Genomic DNA, 6178 nt, shown 5'->3' with positions numbered 1-6178 from the left:
GCGTGCCGCCTTGACTTTCTGGAGTTATCCTACAAGAGTATAAGCTCAGAGGAAAGTTATTTCTGTTCAATAAAAGTCAGCACTGAAGTGCTTTTCTTTCAAAAGAGTTAATCTGAATATTGCTTTTGTTGTTACCAGTCATTTTTAAAACATTTTATATTTTTAGAGCCCCATATGTTATTTATGGGCTCCTCCCTGCAGTCCACCTCTTGAGTTAAGACTCCATTAGCTCTCCTGTGAATGCGAGGACAAAGAGAGGAGGATGTTGTTTAGTGTCACACACTGGAAAACCACTAAGTCTCCAATCTCGTTTGCATTGCCTGGATGTTTAGCAATGCCAAAATAAGTACTGGACTGTAAGACAAAGACCTGGCTTTTAGTGCCAGCAGAACTAATTACTAATCCTTTGACTTTGGGCAAGTTATTAACCTAATGTGAAGTGAGGATACTAATTATATGCTCTGCCTACTTCACAGGTAGTTGAACACTAAGAGATAATATTATATATGTAAGATTGTTTTGTAAACTGTTTAAGCACTTTGCAAGTATAAGGCATCATCTAGGACTGGTCTCCAAGTGATGCATTCTTGCTCTACCCTCTTTTGCTTTTCTTTCTCCCAATGGAAACCAAGCAGATTCTTTCAGAGTTCTTTATCTGCAAAAATTGATAGGGTATTTTTTGAGGAAGAGGGGAGTAGCTTATGATTCTGTTTCCTTAGTAATAGGAAACCTTTCCCTGTAAAGACCAGATGTGAAACTCCTTTTTTTTTTTTTTTTTTTTTTGAGTCAGAGTCTCACTGTGTCACCCAGGCTGGAGTGCAGTGACGCAATTTTGGCTCACTGCAACTTCCATCTCCCAAGTTCAAGCGATTCTCCTACCTCAGCCTCCCGAGTAGCTGGCACTACAGGCGCGTGCCACCATGCCCTGCTAATTTTTTGTATTTTTAGTAGAGACTGGATTTCACCATGTTAGCCAGGATGGTCTTCCTGACCTTGTGGTCCACCCACCTCGGCCTCCCAAAGTGCTGGGATTACTGGCGTGAGCCACAGCGCCCAGCCCTAACAACTTTCTTTAGATGGAATTTAGACCAAAGAAAAACATTGATTTCTTATTCCACCCATTCAATAGGAATTGGCAATGTGAAGATTGTTTAGAATTGTGTTGTACAAGAATCCAGTGGATTTGGCAGGAAAAGGTGAAATAGCGTACTTTATCCTCCCAGGTTCTCATTCCTTACCATTCCTGCCTCTTCTCATTTTGAATGATGTGAAAGGATATAAGAGAGACAAGAGGCCAGGCGCCGTAGCTCACGCCTGTAATCCCCACACTTTGGGACGCCGAGGCAGGCAGATCACATGAGGTCAGGAGTTCAAGACCAGCCTGGCCGATATGGCAAATCCCCCATCTCTACTAAAAATTAAAAAATTAACCGGGTGCGGTGGCACAAACCTGTAATCCCAGCTACTCAGGAGGCTGAGGCAGGAGAATCGCTTGAACCCAGGAGGCAGAGGTTGCAGTGAACCAAGATTGCACCACTGCACTCCAGCCTGGGCGATACAGCGAGACTCCATCTCAAAAAAAAGAGAAGGGTTATACCCATAGGAGTGTCTTCTGTTACAGACTGCTAAAACAGAATAGTTAGGAGACAATAACAATGTTTTCTCTGCCCATTTGTAATGGCAAGAAGTTTAGCATCTTTTCAGGCAGTCTTCTCTAACACTCCGCTCCAAAACACCACATGTGAAAGACCCTTCAGTAGAACACTGATAGAAATTTTACTTCTCTGTTTATACTGTGTTGCTTTGTGAGTTTACCAAGTTTGCTTCTGAGAGTGGCATCTTATTTTTGAGAATGAGAGCCTGTGAGGGTAGCCCTTAGCAATGTCAAAGCACTCAATAAAATCAAAGTGATGTGGCTCAGGCCTGTAATCCCAGCACTTTGGGAGGCCAAGGCTGGTGGATCACCTGAGGTCAGGATTTCAAGACCAGCCTGACCAATATGGTGAAACCTCATCTCTGCCAAAAATACAAAAATTGGAAGGCCGGGCATGGTGGCATGCGCCTGTAGTCCCAGCGACTTTGGAGGCTGAGACAGGAGAATTGCTTGAGCCCAGGAGGCAGAGGTTGCAGTGAGCCCAGATCACGTCACTGCATTCCAGTCTGGGCGACAGAGCGATACTCCATCCCCCCACCACCAAAAAAAAAAAAAAAAAAAAGTGATATATGTAAGATCAAATGAGACTTCATGTGCATACAGGTCCCACAATTCCAGGGGCATATTTCTTTTCTTTTTCTTTTTTTTTTTTTTTTTTTTGAGGCGGAGTCTCGCTGTCGCCCAGGCTGGAGTATAGTGGCAAGATCTCTGCTCACTGCAAGCTCCGTCTCCCAGGTTCAGGCCATTCTCCTGCCTCAGCCTCCTGAGTAGCTGGAACTACAGGCGCCCGCCACCACGTCCGGCTAATTTTTTTGTATTTTTAGTAGAGACGGGGTTTCACCGTGTTAGCCAGGATGGTCTCGATCTCCTGACCTCGTGATCCACCCGCCTCGGCCTCCCAAAGTGCTGGGATTACAGGCGTGAGCCACCGCGCCCGGCCTTCCAGGGGCATATTTCTATCAGTCTCTACTTGGATGTAGCTAAACTTCCCCAGTCTTGGAAGTTAGGACAATCTAAATCTGTGTTAAGGCTCAGAGCTGCGAAGAGCGAGTGTTCATTACCTGATGGTATATATCCGCGTTTTGGACACCCTCTCCTGCGCACGCGGGGTTAAGTAAGTCACTGAAAAACCTAGTCTCACAGGAGTGGGGCTTAGTCCATCACTTCCTCATTTCTCAAGTTCTGCATAACCTGGCTTGGACAAACCTGATAGGTTTCCACAAACGGCTTCAGCTGTGGATGAGGAAGGCTTCCGGGGGGGGGGGGAAGATACAGAGGGGACAAGATGATCGTTTTCATTAGTTGAGCTATTTTCCTCGTTTTACAAATAGTGGGGGGCAAAGAACGGATGGACTTCCCCCTTTGCAGCTTGTTGTCTGGTGCCCGAAAGGCCAAAGTGAGGGGCATTTGAGAAAAGTGCGAGGCAGGTTTTCCCATAGAAGTCCTACCACATGAAATGAGAAAAAAACAATTCTCAGGAACAGCCAAGTTTGCCTTTCTCTGGTCTTTCATTGTTGAAGCCACCTGCTTCCCCCTCCTGCTGCGGCGGCGGAGGCTCTAGGCGGAAGCGCCGCGCGGCGGAAAAGACCACCAGAGGTGAGAACTCTCAGCGCTACAGCTGCTGGGGCCGGCCGCACCCGGGGCCCCTCGGAAGGGCGGGGCTTCCCCGCAGGGAGGGGCGGGGCGGGGCGGGGCGGGGTGAGGCGGAGCGCTCTATCCGCCCTCCCGGTCGCCCGACTGCGCATGGCACGTTGCGTACTCCCCTCCCAGCAACCGGCCTGGCGGCGGCGCGGCCGTAAAACTGAGGAGGCGGAGCCAAGACGGTCGGGGCTACTTGCTAACTCCAGGAACAGGTACCTGCCTGGCGGGGTGCCTGGTGAGCCGCCGGGGCCAGTCCCTCCTCGCTCTGCCACCGATTCCATCTCCCCAGGCCCGGGCCTTCGTCGGAGCGGCCATCCCGGGCTCACCCTCACCCTCCACGGGCCCCCTTTTTAACCCGCGTCCTCGACTCCCGCAATGAGGCGCCGCAGCCCGAGAGCAGAATAGGTTTGGGCCTGGCGGGGAGACGCTGAAGCGGAGTTGCCGGGCGAGAGAGGCGAGCTCCTGCTTTCCCCTTCCTCCCCACCCCCCAGGGCTTCCAGGTGGGGAATCTAGGGCTGGGTGCCGGTTTGTCCTGCTCAGGCAGAGTGGTGGCCGACTCCGGTGCTGAACTCCCCGCTCTCCCCAGCCACCGCGCACCTCGGGCTGACAGGCAGCAGGTCAAGTCCTCGTAAGGACACAAGATACAGATGGCTCCCAGAATCGGCCTAAACGAAGAGCTCATTGTCTTTTTGTTTTCCAAAAATGTTTTTTGAGTGACTGCAGGGGATATGGGCGCCGGAGATGGGGGTTGGGGGTTGGGGGTAAGGAAGAGAGTTCGAGGGAAGGGCATTGGGTAGGTAAAATTGTTCATAGCTCTCAGGAAATAGGGAACTAACCTATCTGCCCAGCCTTCTCCTGTATCCTAACATACTTTAACTTGACTTTCCTCGAAGAAAAAGCCGTTGGAATCTGCCCTTTTCTTATTGTAATATCTGTTCAAGTAGAAGCATGTTCCAATACGTATATGCGACGTTAAGACAATTCTTCATTGACACTCATACCTTTCTGAAGACACCCAGGACTGTTTCTTGTCTCTGAGAGTTAAGGAAGAAACCAAATTTGATCACCGGCCTAGAAGCCTGTGAATTCAGCCTTTAGGTACAGTGCTAACCTGGTCAAATCTGTCCCCTACTTTTTAATCAGATTTCTTAGAGGTGTTTTGGCTGGAATGCAGTGTTTATGGTTGTGGCCCCAGAAATGGAGGAAGTTTACTCTGGTTTTTAGAGCACAGGCTTTGGAACAGATTTAATTAGTCCCTACCACTTACCTGTGTGACTTTGGGCATTTAACCTCCCTGCACCTTAATTTCCTGATCTGTAAAACAGAGATGATAATACTTGTGAGCTGCTCATGAAGCATTTAGCACAGTGCCTGACACGTAGAAAGTTTGCCATAAATGTTTGCTGGGTTTATTATTTTCTCTCTTGATTTTTATTTTATTTTTTGAAATGGAGTTTCGCCCTTGTGGCCCAGGCTGGAATGCAATGGCTCCATCTCCGCTCACTGCAACCTCGGCCTCCTGGGTACAAGCAGTTCTCCTGCCTCAGCCTCCCGAGTAGCTGTCATTACAGGCACCCCTCACCACACCCGGTTAATTTTTGTATTTTCAGTAGAGACGGGGTTTCACCGTGTTGGTCAGGCGGGTCTCGAACTCCTGACCTCAGGTGATCCACTAGCCTCGGGCTCCCAAAGTGCTGGGATTACAGGCTGAGCCACCGCGTCCCGCCAATAAAGCTGTTTCTGTATCTGTCCACTAGTAATATTGCTTTGTTATGTGTGTGTGTGTATGCACACACACGCATATACAGTGTTAAATGTTTCTGATAGTCTGGGTGCTGTGGCCCACCTCTGTAATCCCAGCACTTTGAGAGACTGAGGCAATAGGATTGCTTGAGCTCCGGAGTTTGAAACCAGCCAGGGCAACATAGCAAGGCCTCATCTCTACTGAAAATTAAAAAAAATTAGCCGAGCTTGGTGGCGCGTACCTGTAGTCCTAGCTACTTGGGGGGCTAAGGTGGGAGGATCACTTGAGCCCAAGAGTTTAAGGCTGCAATGAACTATGATAGTACCACTGCACTCCAGCCTGTGCAACAGAGCAGGACCTTGTCTGCAAAAAATATATATACACACATATATGTGTACATATATAATACAATATGTATATATGTACATATATAATATACATATTAATACATATATGTTGCATATGTGATATATACATAATGTATTATGTATACATATATGTATACATTATATAACATAATGTGCATATATAATATATGCATAATATATACACCTACATATGTATTTATTCATTCTTGATAAGTGTGGATATATCTTTCGAATGATACCCATCTGCCCTCCCCTTCCATTTGAATTTACATTTTAAGGAAATTTACATTTTCATTTTAAGGACATTTGAAGGGAGCATAGTGATGATGTTAATGTCATACAGATAACCGGGCATGGTGGCTCATGCCTGTAATCCTAGCACTTTGGGAGGCCGATACAGGAGGATAGCTTGAGTTCAGGAGTTTGAGACCAGCCTGGGCAAGTTCATTTCTACATGATTCAATCTGAAAATAGAAAAGTCCTTCATAATTTGTGTACCATTTACTCTTAATCACTAGGTAGAGCTATTCTAAACCAGCTCAGATGAAATTTATTAATAAGATTTTATCAAAGAAAATACCTGTGTGCAGTTATTAAAATAATTGTATACGGGGCTATAAAGAAAAGTACTGAGTCTATAAAGAAAAGTACTGGTCTCTCCTCTCTCTCTCTCTCTCTCTCTCTCTCTCTCTGATTTTTTGTATTTTTAGTAGAGACGGGGTTTCACCGTGTTAGCCAGGATGGTCTTGATCTCCTGACTTCGTGATCCGC

The 6178-nt window shown here is 47.1% G+C and overlaps 1 protein-coding gene across 6 annotated transcripts in view; it reads left to right on the top strand.

The window, feature by feature from the left end:
• Positions 1-3251: 3251 nt before the first annotated feature.
• Positions 3252-6178, top strand: part of STRADA (STE20-related kinase adaptor alpha) — a 38163-nt gene continuing 35236 nt past the window's right edge. For 4 of the 6 annotated variants that reach the window (XM_011997062.1, XM_011997063.1, XM_011997061.1 and 1 more), the window contains exon 1: positions 3273-3507. The gene's annotated coding sequence lies outside the window, so the exon portion shown is untranslated. Of the gene's footprint in view, positions 3796-6178 lie in introns of all 6 variants that reach the window. The other 2 variants (XM_011997060.1, XM_011997059.1) reach the window with 2 other exon arrangements.

The sequence above is a fragment of the Mandrillus leucophaeus genome, unplaced genomic scaffold (genome assembly GCF_000951045.1).
Source record: "Mandrillus leucophaeus isolate KB7577 unplaced genomic scaffold, Mleu.le_1.0 Scaffold530, whole genome shotgun sequence".
Lineage (NCBI taxonomy): Eukaryota > Metazoa > Chordata > Mammalia > Primates > Cercopithecidae > Mandrillus > Mandrillus leucophaeus.
Note: the sequence above shows the minus strand (reverse complement) of the source record. Positions and strands in the feature narration are given on the sequence as shown.